Source organism: Urocitellus parryii, chromosome 9, assembly GCF_045843805.1.
Source record: "Urocitellus parryii isolate mUroPar1 chromosome 9, mUroPar1.hap1, whole genome shotgun sequence".
NCBI lineage: Eukaryota > Metazoa > Chordata > Mammalia > Rodentia > Sciuridae > Urocitellus > Urocitellus parryii.
This window is the reverse complement of record NC_135539.1, coordinates 63,638,761-63,654,307: the sequence shown is the minus strand read 5'-3', so window position 1 is coordinate 63,654,307 and position 15,547 is coordinate 63,638,761. Positions and strand designations below refer to the sequence as shown.

The following is a 15,547-nucleotide window of genomic DNA, read 5'->3' as shown; positions in this document are numbered from 1 at the left end:
AGTGAGACCTTGTCTCTAAAAAAATTACAAAATAGGGCTGGGGATGTGGCTCACTGGTTAAGTACTACTGAGTTCAATACCCAGTACCAAAAAACAAAACAAAACAAAACAAAACAAACCCTCAAAAATGTATTGTTTTCATTCTATTATTCCACTATTTCACTCCATTATGTATAAGATGCAAAAAAATAAATCAGTTTTTCTTTAATTTGTTCAAAGTTGCTTTGTGGCCTAAAATACAGTCTATTTTGGAGAAGGTACCATGAGCAGCTGAGAAGAAAATGAATTTCTCTTTTGTTAGATGAAATATTCTGCTGATATCTGTTACATCTATTTGAATTATAATATTTTTTAATCTTTGAAGAATTTTTACTAAGTGGATGACTGTAATGATTTAGCCTTTTGTCCCCACAAAAAGCTCATATATATGACAATGTAAAATTTTTCAGAGGTGAAATGATTAGATTATAAGAGGTATAGCTTAATCAATGGGTTAATTCACTGATATGGATTAACTGGGCAGTAACTGTAGGCAGTTAGGGTGAAGCTATAGGATATAGGTCTCTGGGGGCATGACTTTAGGTTTATATTTTGTCCTTGCAAGCATCCCCCCTTCCTGGTTGCCATGTCCTGAGCTGCTTCCCTTCACTTCACTCTTCTACCTGTTGTTCTATCCCACCTCAGGCCCACAGCTAGGGAGTTGGCCATCTATGGACTGAAATATTTGAACCATGAGCCAAAATAAACTTGTTTTCCTCTACATTTTTCTTGTTATATCTTTTGGTCACAGCAATGAAAAAGATACTAAAAAATGACCTAGCTATTGGTGAGAAAGGTTTGTTGAGACACCCAATATTATTGTATTAGGGTCTATCTGAATAGAATAGTGTCTGTTTCAAAGTACAGCATCCCTTTATGTTCAAAACACTAGAAAAACTAGGGATAACAGGAACTTACCTCAACATTGTAAAAGCTATATATGCTAAGCCTCAGGCTAGCATCATTCTAAATGGAGAAAAACTGAAGGCATTCCCTCTAAAATCTGGAACAAGACAGGGATGCCCTCTATCACCACTTCTATTCAATTTAGTTCTTGAAATACTGGCTAGAGCAATTAGACAGACAAAAGAAATTAAAGGCATAAAAATAGGAAAAGAAGAACTTAAATTATCACTATTTGCTGGTGACATGATTCTATAGCTAGAAGATCCAAAAGGGTCTACAAAGAAACTACTAGAACTAATAAATGAATTCAGCAAAGTGGCAGGATATAAAATCAACACGCATAAATCAAAGGCATTCCTGTATATCAGCAACAAAACTTCTGAAATGGAAATGAGGAAAACTACCCCATTCACAATATCCTCAAAAAAAAAAAAAAAACTTGGGAATCAACCTAACAAAAGAGGTGAAAGATTTATACAATGAAAACTACAGAACCCTAAAGAGAGAAATAGAAGAAGATCTTAGAAGATGGAAAAATATGCCCTGTTCATGGAAAGGCAGAACTAACATCATCAAAATGGCGATATTACCCAAAGTTCTCTACAGGTTTAATGCAATGCCAATCAAAATCCCAATGGCATTTCTTGTAGAAATAGATAAAGCTATCATGAAATTCATATGGAAAAACAAAAGACCCAGAATAGCAAAAGCAATTCTAAGCAGGAAGTGTGAATCTGGAGGCATAGCAATACCAGATTTCAAACAGTAATACAGAGCAATAGTAACAAAAACAGCATGGTACTGGTACCAAAACAGGCGGGTGGACCAGTGGTACAGAATAGAGGACACAGAGACCAATCCACAAAATTACAACTTTCTTATATTTGATAAAGGGGCTAAAAGCATGCAATGGAGGAAGGATAGCATCTTCAACAAATGGTGGGAAAACCGGAAATCCATATGCAACAAAATGAAGCTGAACCCCTTTCTCTTGCCATGCACAAAAGTTAACTCAAAATGGATCAAAGAGCTTGATATCAAATCAGAGACTCTGCGCCTGACCGAAGAAAAAGTTGGCTCCAGTCTACATATTGTGGGGTCGGGCTCTAAATTCCTTAATAGGATGCCCATAGCCCAAGAGTTAATAACAAGAATAAACAAATGGGACTTACTTAAACTAAAAAGTTTTTTCTCAGCACAGAAACAGTAAGAGTGGTAAATAGGGAACCTACAACCTGGGAACAAATTTTTACTCCTCACACTTCAGGTAGAGCCCTAATATCCAGAATATACAAAGAACTAAAACAATTAAACAATAAGATAACAAATAACCCAATCAACAAATGAGCCAAGGACCTGAACAGACACTTCTCAGAGGAGGACATACAATCAATCAACAAGTACATGAAAAAATGCTCACCATCTCTAGCAGTCAGAGAAATGCAAATCAAAACCACCCTAAGATACCATCTCACTCCAGTGAGATTGGCAGCCATTATGAAGTCAAACAACAATAAGTGCTGGCAAGGATGTGGGGAAAAAGGTACACTTATACATTGCTGGTGGGACTGCAAATTGGTGCGGCCAATTTGGAAAGCGGTGTGGAGATTCCTGGGAAAGCTGGGAATGGAACCACCATTTGACCCAGCTATCGCCCTTCTTGGATTATTCCCTGAGGACCTTAAAAGAGCATACTATAGGGATACTGCCACATCAATGATCATAGTAGCACAATTCACAATAGCAAGACTGTGGAACCAACCTAGATGCCCTTCAATAGATGAATGGATAAAAAAAAATGTGGCATTTATACACAATGGAGTATTACGCAGCACTAAAAAATGACAAAATCGTGGAATTTGCAGGGAAATGTATGGCATTACAGCAGATTATGCTACGTGAAGCTTAGCCAATCCTTAAAAAACAAATGCCAAATGTCTTCTTTGATATAAGGAGAGCAACTAAGAACAGAGCAGGGAGGAAGAGCATGAGGAAAAGATTAACATTAAACAGAGACGAGTGGTGGGAGGGAAAGAGAGAGAGAAGGGAAATTGTATGGAAATGGAAGGAGACCCTCAATGATACACAAAATTACATATAAGAGGTTGTGAGGGGAAAAGGGGGGGGGAACAAGGGAGAGAATTGAACAACAGCAGATGAGGTAGAGAGGGAAGATGGGAGGGGAAGGGAGGGGGGATAGTAGGGGATAGGAAAGATAGCAGAATACAACGGTCGCTAATATGGCATTATGTAAAAATGTGAATGTGTAACCGATGTAATTGTGCAATTTGTATTTGGGGTAAAAATAGGAGTTCATAACCCACTTGAATCAAATGTATGAAAGATGATATGTCATGAGCTTTGTAATGTTTTGAACAACCAATAAAAAAAATAGTGTCTGTTTCGTGTAATTAGCTGCATTGACATTTGGGTCATAAATATTTACTATCATTATTTCTTCTTATTGGGTTTTTGCCTTTATCAGCTTTTGGTTAATTTTGACTTGATGTTTGCTTTGTTGGATAAGAGAGTAGCTACTCCTGCTTGTTCTGGGGTTTCATTTGCATGAAGTATAAATTTGCATATTTTCATTTTCAGCCCATGATTGTCTTTGCCTGTAAGTCTCTTGCAAACACCATATAGTTGGGTCTTTTTTTTTTGCAGGGGGTTGGGGGTACCAGGGATTGAACTCGGGGACACTCAACAATGGAGTCACATGCTCAGCCCTATTTTGTATTTTATTTAGACACAGAGTCTCTCTGGATTGCTTAGCACCTCGCTGTTTCTGAGGCTGGCTTTGAACACACAATCCTTCTGCCTCAGCCTCCTGAGTCACTGGGATTAAAGGTGTATACCACTGTGCCAGCTACTTGGGTCTTATTTTTAATCTATTTTACTAGTCTGCCTTCATTTGGAGAGTTGAAACCATTTGCATTCAGTGTTATTACAGAGATTTTCACTAATTTCTGTTATTTTGATTTATTTATAATTTTTAGTTTGGTTCTATTTCTTATTTGTTTAGCTACTTTTCAAATGAGGTCCATTTGCAAGCTCTGGAGTTTGCTTTTAATTTTTTTTTTCTGTGTATAATTTCTTTAAGGATTTTCTGTAGTGCTGGTTTAGTAGTCATGAATTCTTTTAGTTTCTGCTTGTCTGGAATGCTTCAGTTTTGAAGGATAGCTTTGCTATATATTACAATTCTGGTTGACAGTTGTTTTCTTTCAGGAATTTGAACACATCAATCTAAGCCCTCCTTGATTTTAGTTTTTGCTGAGAAATCAAAAGTTATTCTGATTGGCTTGCCTCTAAATGTGACCTGATGTTTTTCTCTTGGAACTTCTAAGATTCTTCCTCGTTCTTCATGATAGGTATTTTAATTATAATGTGACATGGAGAAGTTCCTTTTTGATCTTGTCTATTGGGGTTCTGAATGCCTCCTATTTCCAAATATCTATCTCATTCTAAAATTTGGAAAATTTTTATTATTGTTGACCAAGAGTGGTTATCTTTGCTATTAGTCTGCAATTCACAAGTCTCTTCAATTCTGATGGTTCTTAAGTTTGGTCTCTTAATGTTGTCCCAGATTTCTTATATATTCTGGTCACAGTTACTTATTTTATTTTCTTTAATGCTATGGGAATGTTCATGGCCAGCCACTTTGTCTTCCAGCTCTGAGATTCTATCTTCTACATGGTCTACTCTATTAGACTTTCAACTGAACATTTTATTTGATTTATTGTGCCCTTCATTTCTAAGATTTCTGTTTGGTTCATTTTTACTATCTCTATCTCCTTGATTGATTTTTTAATTCATATTCTGTACTGACGTCCTAAATTAATTTATCTTTTTGTGTACTCTTGGAATTCATTGATCAATCTTATAATCAGTGTTTTGAATTCTCTATCTGATATTTCAGTCACTGCAAATTGGAATTTAAGAGATGTCATGTTACTGTGTTTTTTTTCACATTTCTTGTTATCCTATGTTGGATTTTATGTATCTATCAGTATGGATTTCTCTTCCACAATTTTGTATGGGCCTTTTTAGGGCACATGCTCTCTTGCCAAATTTTCTGGAATAAAAGGTTGTAAATTTTTCAAAATATTTCCAAGTGGGGTTTGTAGTATATTTTCCCTATTAGTTCTTCAGTGATTATTGTATTTTGACATAATGTGTATTGTGTTAGAGCTTGAGCATTCCACTTTTTCTGTAGGTCTCAAAAGAGTGAGATTCTTCTAAGAGATCCAGTAATTGCATTGATTATAGCAAAGTATTTAGGGTACACCTTCTGTGATTGCCCTTCTTCACTTAACAACCCTGTATATTCTAAAGGGATATGGGAATGATCTAGATTGGGAACCCCCATAGTTGCTTTCACAGTCTTTGCGTTAAGTCTCTGTTTTTGCTGTAGGACTGGGTGTCCAGAAGTGAGATCTGAGGGCTCCCCCACCCCATAGCTATTTGTACTTGAGGCATATTTAATGATGGGGGGTTTTATTTCCTGTATTGTTTAATTTTTAGCATGTCTTTTAGCTGGGTTTTGAGTTTAACTCAGCAGCAGAATCTCTACTTTATGAACTTTTAGTGTCCCAGCAGATTCCCAGCATCTTCCAGAAAAGGGGTAACCAACAACAGCAACAACAGCAGCAAACAATATACAGCATCAAGATAAATGCCCATTGCCTACTATGACATCTGCAACACTACAAAAACACAAATGAGGGATCAGCAATTGCCAATAGCAACAATAATAAATAGCTGTGAACTAGATCTGGCATTAATGCTGATAGCCAATGTCAACTACACCATCTAATAATTGCAGCAGCATGAGTAATAGTAGCAAAAATTATGTAAATCAAATAGTCCTAAAATGTGTTAAAAAATAGAGTTCATTAAAAGAAAATGTGATAGGAAGATAAAATTTAGAATGCTTAAAATTTGAACATAGAAAGCAGAAAAATTGTAGCAAGTGATGGCTATAAAGAAGGATAAAAAAATAAAAGATGGAGAGAGAGAACAAGAAAATTTGGGTATTAGAGGGAAAAGGAAAGAAAAAGAAACATGTGAAACAAAAATAAACAAAAAGCTGGACTCTCAAAAGACAAAACAAAAACAGCACACAATTAAAATTTTTTTAAATGAGAAAAAAAGAAACAAATATGTATATGTCCACAAATCCATCAGCACAGATATAACACCAAAAGAAAACAGAAAAAAATTGTAACATAGAATGGAAGAATTGTCTCTCCTGAGATGGTCAGAATTGTCAACAAGGATGGATGTTCACTGCCTATGCCCACCTGTCCTTCCTGTTTCTTTTTGATTTATGGACCCCAAAAATATTGGGATGGAATTTGTTAAACCCTTTCCCCTTTTTGTGTTGCTCATCATACTGCTAGCTGGAGCAGCTTAAAACTGAAGCTGGTTGAAATAACTCTCAGCTTCCCTTCTCATTAGCCTAAGGTAGGACAGATGGGAAGTACTGTCAGTTGGAGTTTTGTCTGGACAGACCACCAGACCATGCTCATCTAGGGTATTAATGCTGGGTTTTGAGTTTTGATCTAAGGTGGGGCTGCTTCAAAATTCTAAGTAAGGAGCTCTGTTAGCTGGGGCTTAGCTCTAATCAGACCTTTGGGAGTTTGACAGGTGGTATTTGCTGTGGAGAAATTGGATCAACACAACCCTAGGACCAGGTAAATGCTGATCTCTACTAGGTGTCCAGATAACAGGGGCCTCCTGCAAATTCTTCTTGTAGGGTGATGAGTCATCATCCCTCCACAGGTCTCACACACTCTAACAGTCATGAATATGGCTTTCCCAGGCTCCGTCCTGAGTGTAATCCCACCTGCCCATTCATTTTCCAACCTTCTTCAGCTGGTCACGTGAACTGACAGACAAGGCAAAGCAAGCAGCACTTCCCTCCATATTTCTGACAGAATTCCTCTGGGTACATTCTTCTCTGTGCCTGATTCAATTCATTCTTCTAGGTACATTCTAGGCCACAGGTAACTGCTTACCAGGACAGAATGGCAATATTTACTATGATCTCCTGGGCTCCAACGGCAGCAAGCTGCAGCATGGCCTCCTCAAGATGGCTCCTGCCTCAGTTCTCTGCTTGCCAATTAAGAAACACAGAGCATCTTGCTGTGTGCAGTCTCTGGTTCAGCTAAGTTCAGATTGCTTTTCTGTAAGGCTTTTCTCTGCCAAATGTGTCTGTTCTCTTGCTCTTTCTGTTTATATTGCTTTTCCCATTTGTGATGAACCAGTGCTGCTGCAACTGCTACAGTGAACTTTTCCTTGTCATTTGTTCCATGCGCCTAAATATTTTGGTCTCTTAGGAGTCTCACTGTTTAATACTGAATTTCAGTGAATTTTATCTTTCACGAGAAGCAGTACTCTTGCTGCTTGAATTTCAAGCCACAGAGCAACAGAAAATGTAGCCTTCCTCTAATTCACCATCTTTAATCCTAAACGAACATTTTCTGGCTTTCAAGGTGCCTGACATTCTCCCTATCTACAATTAACTATTAATGTTAATGAATTAAAATCTTCCATAATGCAGCAGTCTAAAAGGAAATGTCCAATAGGTGATCAAATACTGATATTTTATGGCCTTTTTGTATCAATAACAAACCTTCTAAACATAGTAGAAAAAATTTTTTTTTTAAGCTTTCCAATTTTATTCTCCTAGAGCACATTTTTCTGACTTGATAATGAGTGTGGTGTTCTATGGAGACAACATAAGGATATTTTTCATATTATGATATTTTCTGATTTTCTTTTTTATTTCTCCCTTGACTCATTGGTTTTTCAGAGTGTGTGGTTTAATTTCCACATATTTGTCAATTTTCCAAATTTCCTCTGTCATTGATTTCTAATTTTATTCCATTGTCATTAGAGAATATACTTAAAATTTCAGTCTCTTAAGATGTATTAAGACTTATTTTGTAGCTTACTATAAGGTATTCCAAGTGTACTTGAGAAAAAGGTGTTTTCTGTGTTGTTGAGTGTAATATTCTATAGATATCTGTTATGTGTGTCTAATTGTTTTGTACAATTGTTCAAATTTTGTTTTCTTGCTAATACCTCTGATTATTTCAGTTGTAATGTAAAGTGGAGTGTTTTACTATAAACTGTCTATTTCTTCTTTCAATTCCATTAAATCTTTGCTCATATTAGTTTGGGGTTCTGTTATTATATGCACATATTCAGGTTTATACTTGTTTATAATTGTTATATCCTCTTTATGGATTGACCATTGTGTCATCAAATAAGATCATTTTATGCCTCTTGTGATAAACTTTGTCTTAAAAGTCCATTTTGTCTAATGTTATATAGTGATTCCAATTCTCTTTTGATTACAGTTTTCATGGAATATCTGTTTCCATCCATTCATTTTTTGCCTATTTGTGTCTTTGGTTCTGAGGTGAATCTCTTGTAGATATCATATATAGTCTCATCATTTTTGTTCATAATCCATTCTGCCATTCTCTTTGATTGGAGAGTTAAATACATTTACTTTTAAAATAATTACTGATTTTAAAAAAAGACACTTGCTATTTTGCTCTTTATTTTCTATATCTTGTTTATTTTTCAATTCCTGCCTTCTTTTATGTTAGACTTTTTTCTGACCATTGGATTTGCTTTTCAATTCTTTTACTATGGATCTTAGTTTCTTGGTTTTCCCTGGGGACCACAGTTAACATCTTAATTCAGATTAATACCAATTTAGTTTCAATTATATGAAACAGTTTTCTTCTGTAGTGATCACTGTTCCTTCCTTATTTTATTTTCACAGATTACATCTTTATATGTGTATGCCATAATCATAGATTTATACTGTTGTTTTATTTAAAACAGACTTGTAATTATTGCTTTATAGTATAGTAATTACATTTGTATCATGTAGAAAAAAATTGGAGTCACCAAAATATATTAGTATTGTTTTTTGTATTTACATAGATATTAATCTTAGGCTGTTTAGGGTACTTTAATAAGATACTTTGCAATAGGTAAGTTATAAACGATAGAAATTTATTGCTGACAATTCTGGAGACTGGAAAATCTAAGATCAAAGCACCAGAGATTCAGTGTCTGGTGAGAGCCTGTTCCTCATAGGTGGTATCATCTATGTCCTCAGATGGTAGAAGGACAAAAAAGGGTAGCTCTTTAGGACCTTTGTTATCAGAGTATTAATTCCATTCATGAGCCCTTATGATCTGTTTATATCACATTGGCCCCAACTTTTTTTTCCCCCATGGCAGATGTGCCTTTATTATGACCGATATTGTAAAAGACAAGAAGCATACTTTATGATTAAGAACTATTGATTATATAATCAACCATGGTGGAATCAATAAATACTTAACAATTATTATCTTATAATGAAATATAAAATTCATTTTCAGCATTTTTAGTTTGTGTCACTTTTTTATTTATATATGGCAGCACAGTGCATTGTAATTCTTATTACACATATAGAGCACAATTTTTCATATCTCTGGTTGTATACAAAGTATATTCACACCAATTTGTGTCTTCATACCTGTACTTGCATAATAATGATCATCATATTCCACCATAATTAATAACCCCATGTCCCCTTCCTTCCCCTCCAACCCCTCTGCGCTATCTAGAGTTCATCTATTCCTCCCATGCTCCCGCTCCCTATCCCACTATATATTAGCCTCCTTATATCAAAGAAAACATTTGGCTTTGGGGTTTGGGGAATTGTCTAACTTCACTTAGCATTATCTTTTCTAACTTCATCTATTTACCTGCAGGTGCCATGATTTTATTCTCTTTTATTGCTGAGTAGTATTCCATTGTGTATCTATGCCACTTTTTTTAATCCATTCATCTACTGAAGGGCATCTAGGTTGGTTCCACAGTTTAGCTATTGTAAATTGTGCTGCTATACACATTGATGTGGCTGTGTCCCTGTAGTATGCTGTTTTTAAGTCCTTTTGTATAGACCCAGGAGAGGGACAGCTGGGTCAAATGGTGGTTCCATTCCCAATTTTTCAAGGAATCTCCATACTGCTTTCCATATTGGCTGCACCAATTTACAGTCCCACCAGCAGTGTATGAGTGTGCCTTTTTCCCCTACATCCTCGCCAACACTTATTGTTGTTTGTATGCATAGTAGCTGTCATTCTGACTGGAGTGAGATGAAATTTTAGAGTGGTTTGGATTTGCATTTCTCTAATTGCTAGCGATGATGAGCATTTTTTCATATATTTGTTGATTAATTTTATATCATCATCTGAGAAGTGTTTGTTCAGGTCGTTGGCCCATTTATTGATTGGGTTATTTGTTTTTTTGGTGTTTAGCTTTTTGAGTTTTTTATGTACCCTAGAGATTAGTGCTCTATCTGATGCGTGAAGGGTAAAGATTTGCTCCCAAGATGTAAGCTCTCTATTCACCTCACAGATTGTTTCATTCACAATAGCTAAACTGTGGAACCAACCTAGATGCCCTTCAATAGATGAATGAATAAAAAAAATGTGGCATATATACACAATGGAATATTACTCAGCAATAAAAGAGAATAAAATCATGGCATTTGCAGGTAAATGGATGGAGTTAGAGAAGATAATGGTAAGTGAAGTTAGCCAATCCCAAAAAAACAAATGTTGAATGTTTTCTTTGATATAAGGAGGCTGATTCATGGTGGGGATAGGGAGCGGGAGTATGGGAGGAATAGATGAACTCTAGATAGGGCAGAGAGATTGGAGAGGAAGGGAGGTGGCATGGGGTAATTAATGATGGTGGGACGTGATGATCATTATTATCCAAAGTACATGTATGAAGACATGAATTGGTGTGAATATACTATGTATACAACCAGAGATATGAAAAACTGTGCTCTATATATGTAAAAAAAAAAAAAGACTCATAGCATAAGAATTAAAATCAAGAATCAATAAATGGTCCCAAATTTTAATACTATCCCATTGGGGATTCAATTTCAACACAAGAATTTTGGAGGGTCACAAACATTTCTTTCAATTTGATTACTGTCTAGTATTTTTGTTTGTTTGTTTGTCTTTTGTTTTTGTTTTTGTTTTTTAATTATTTTCCTTTTAGGCCTGAAGAGCTCACTATAACATTGCTGGTAAAGCATGTCTACTACCACTGAATGTTAATTTTTGTTTGTTTATTCAACTGTATTTCTTTTTTTTAAAAAGAGAGTGAGAGTGTGTGTGTGTGTGTGTGTGTGAGAGAGAGAGAGAGAGAGAATTTTTTAATATTTATTTTTTAGTTTTCAGAGGACACAACATCTTTGTATGTGGTGCTGAGGATCGAACCCCGGCCGCACGCATGCCAGGCGAGCGCGCTACCGCTTGAGCCACATCCCCAGCCTTCAACTGTATTTCTTAATTTTTCATTTTGAGGGATAGTTTTGTTGAATATGAAGTTTCTTTTTGATGGATTTTTATATTATTAGCATGTTCAATATGTCATTACACGAAATTTTGACCACCTTACTTTCTGATGAGAAATTACCTATTAATCTTACTGAGAATCTCTTGTACATAATAAATTGCTTCCTTTTTCTTACTTTCCATATTCTCTCTTCTTTAACTTTCTGCAGTTTGATGATAATGTTTCTAGATGTGGTTGTCTTTTTGTTTTGCCTTAGAGTTTGCTAAAATTCTTCAATGTGTAGATTCATGTCTTTAAAAAAAATTAGCCAAGGGCCAGAGTTGTGGCTCAGTGGTAGAGTGCTTGCCTAGCATGCATGAAGCACTGGGTTCGATATAAAAATAAACAAAATAAAATAAAGGTATTGTGTCCATCTACAACTTAAAAAATATTTTTAAAAATTAGTTTTTCTTTAAATATTTTCCTTCTATTTCTATATTTTGAACTTTATTATTTATATGTTTGTATTCCTAATGGTATAGGTCTCTTAGTTGTGTTCATTTTTCTTTTTCTTTTCTTTTTTTCTCTTTGCTTTCCAGACCAGGTAATCTCAATTGGCTTATCTTCATGTCTATTGATTATATCTTCTGCCTATTCAGATATGTTGTTGAGTGTCTTTCCTAGAGAGCTTTTCATTTAAATTATTATGTTTTTCAACTCTAGAAGTTCTTTCAACCTTTTTGTTAATATTCTCAATTTGGTGAACCATCATGCTTTTTCTTTAGTTCTTTGTACATACTCTTTAAGTATATTTAAAATAGTTAAAAGTCTTTGTCTAGTGGTCAAAGATCTAGACTTTGTCAGAGACAGTTATTATTAATTTTCTCTGTGTGTGCACCAAAAACTTCTGGTTTCCTTGCATATTTCATGAGTTTTGGAAGAATACTGGACATTTTAAATATATAATGGTGACAATTAGATTCTCTTAGCTTCTCAGAGTTTTGTTTTTACAGCTTGTTGTGTGGGGTGCTATGTCTAGTGATTCTTCTGAACTTACTTTGTAAAATGTTTATTTTTTGTTGTGTGTGGCCTCTGGAATGACTGCCTATTAGCTCAGTGGTCAGCTGATGATTTGGCAAAGATTCCCTAAATATTTAGAACCAGACAAAACAAACACACACACACACACACACACACACACACACACACGTGTCTTCTTGTCCTTGCTGGTGGCTCTGTGTGTATGATGTATCATACCTTCAGTATTCAGCTGGCTAGTGTCTTATTCCCCAGTCTTTTTTCCTAGACTTTGTGATGTGTCCATTGTTTGCCCAGACATTTTCCTTTGCCCAATTTAGCACCATCTAATAAGTTGCCTTTTAATGTTTTTCACCACTGCCTTCTCTGCTCTAGTAGAGTTCTGAGTTTGGCAAAGTAAAGGCAGCTCTTTTATACAATGTCAAGGGCAGATCAAAACAACCACAGTTTTTTGAGAACACCTCTGCTCCCTCCAGCATCAGAAATGTCACCAAAAACTTAGGTTCGCATCTTCCATAGCCTAAGAATTAGCTGAGTTCTAATTCTTAAGCACTTGCCTGATTGCCGTAAACTTTGATTGGTTTCCAGAGTTCAGTTAAAGTTGATTCTGACAGATTTTGCCAGGTTATTCACTGTTTCATTGGAGGGTCGGACCCTTAGAGTTTTCTATCCTGCCATGTTCACTGACTTTTCATCACCCATTGTTTCAGTTTTGATGAGCATATATTACTTTCATTTGTTTTTTAAAGAATGACAATGTCTTTTCTTTACAGAGGTTATCCAAGTGTTAAAATCATTCATAGTGAGCTTGCCAGAGAACTATATCACACTTAGGAAAAGAATCCTGGCAAATTAATCTAGTAGAACTCTAATATCAACTGTGTTAAAAATGGTCAACTCAGTCATAGCCCTGTCAAAAACTTTTCTCTATGAGCCAAAAAGATAAAAAGCTCTCTGCTGAAGTTGGAAGTTGAATGTGTTAAGATTCAGGCCTAGCAGAAAGTGATGTAAAATGTGTTAGACAAGCCAACACATATCAGTCTTTACCTTTAAAACTTCCACTGGAAGCCAGGTGCTGTATGTATACCTATAATCCCATTTATTCAGGAGGCTGAAGCTGGAAGATCACTTGAGCCCAGGAGTTTGATGACAGCCTGGGCAACATATTGAAATTCTGTCTCAAAAAACAAAAATACACAAACAAAATTTCAATTGAATATTTTCACACTGTAGTTATGATAACATGTTTGATATACTTTATCAGATTAATGGGAATATAACAGTTCTTCTCACTCCTTCTCAAAATAGTAGCCCTTTGTGAAGTTATTCAGCCCAAAATTGAAGCTAACAAAGGGGACTGATTATGAAAAAGAATCAAGTATTTTCCTTATTTGAATTCTCTTTTTATCTATATGCAAGCAGTGTGTACTTGAAAAATTACTTAACCTCTCTCTCTCTCTCACCTCATCAGTAAAATCTGCCTGGTAATAACTGTACTTACATCATAGGCTTGTTATGTGGATAAAAACAAGTTAAGATTCATTAAGCATGTTACATTATATAAATACATAATCTAATTTTAGGTACAACATGTCTAGAGCATGTCTTTTTAGATAGAAACATCTCTAAGCTTTTCAGCTTTATCAACTTAAAATAGAGCTTTTTGGTGAAATAACTCTATTGGGTGGGTTCTTAAGAGGAAAATAGCCAGGCAGGGTTTTTGTGTAGCCTGAGAGGTCAGTTCCTTAACAGAAATTGTCTGTATACATGAAGTTGGTGAACTGCATGTTAAAATGTAATGATCTGGGAGATCAGGAGGATGGGCCAACATAGAGATAAGGCTAAAAAGATGGAAAAATACAGTTGATGAAGACACTAAAGGTAACTACTGAAATGTTTGTAATAGGAGAGCCATCTGGCCAAATTTGTTTTTTGAGTATATACTGTGGCAGAAAAAAATGGAGTATTTGGGTCAGAATGGCAAGAATGGAAGCAAGGAAATGCCTTGGGTGACTATTAGTCATTTTTTAAAAATAAGTCATAGATGTTATATGATTAGCATCTATCAGTTTTTATGTAGCTGGGCACGGTGGAGCACACTTGTATTCCCAGCAGCTCCAGAGGCTGAGATAGGAGAGGATGTGGCTCAGTGGTCAATTGCCCCAGAGTTCAATCCCCAGTACCTGCCCCCCCACACACCAAAAAAAAAAAAAAGGATATGTAAGCTCTTATTTTGTAAGAAATCTACTTTGGGAGTAATTTTCTCTCTGGTACAGTCTCAATTTAATAAAATATGAAATCCAAATTAGAGAATGGTTATTCAGTTGACACTTGGCTTCTGATCAACCAAAAGATTCATCACACATTTCCATTAGATAATCATTTCTTTCTACCACAGATAACCTGTAGTCTAATGCAGGGAAGACATCAATTTCATTGAGCAAATTAGAATGAAAAATAACCATATTACCTGCAAAACTTACTTTGCTAATTTTCTAGTTCTCAGCCTTTTAATCACAAAAATATTAATACCTAGCATAGGATACTGAGCAGAAGCAACCAGCCCCAGAAAACTGGTAATGAAAATGATAGTTTATAAAAGGAAATCTTTACAGATTAAATATAGTCTTACTTTATCTTTCTCCATCTGTTTCTTTAACAGCTTTTTAGTCCCACTGTAAAAATCCTTGTTTTTTTAATTTGTTAGTCATTTGAACTTTTTATTAGTTGGAGGAATTAATTGGACAAATAGCTATAAAATAAAAGGTAAAATTTTATAAGAAACTTTATTATCATTTTGCCTCATGAATATGTTATTGAAATTTCTTTTAAACTTAGTAGACATAAAATTTTAAATCCCAGTGTATTCTTTGTTCTTTATTTGTGTATTTTGTATTAGCCATGTAGAATGTTATTCTCTGATTTTACCTGTGCATACAAGATTATATAAAATGTAATTTTAACATTCACTTAATCTGAAGTACTGAACCAAGTGTCCTTTAGAATATATTTAAACTATATTAGTAATATACAAGTAGTGGGAAAATTTATTTCTACAAATACTGGGGAAATTGGAAAACATTGAAAACATCTTTTAAAGTACTGAAAAATATTTAAGTATAATATACATAACTATTTTAAATTATAATTTTTAGATAAATGCAAATTTAACTGCCTTCAAATACGCATACTTTTT

General features: G+C 35.1%; 1 protein-coding gene across 1 annotated transcript in view; it reads left to right on the top strand.

Annotated features, from left to right (window-relative positions):
- Dnajc1 (DnaJ heat shock protein family (Hsp40) member C1) overlaps window positions 1–15,547 on the top strand; it is a 236,297-nt gene that overhangs the window by 95,473 nt on the left and 125,277 nt on the right. The gene's annotated exons all lie outside the window — the stretch shown is intronic.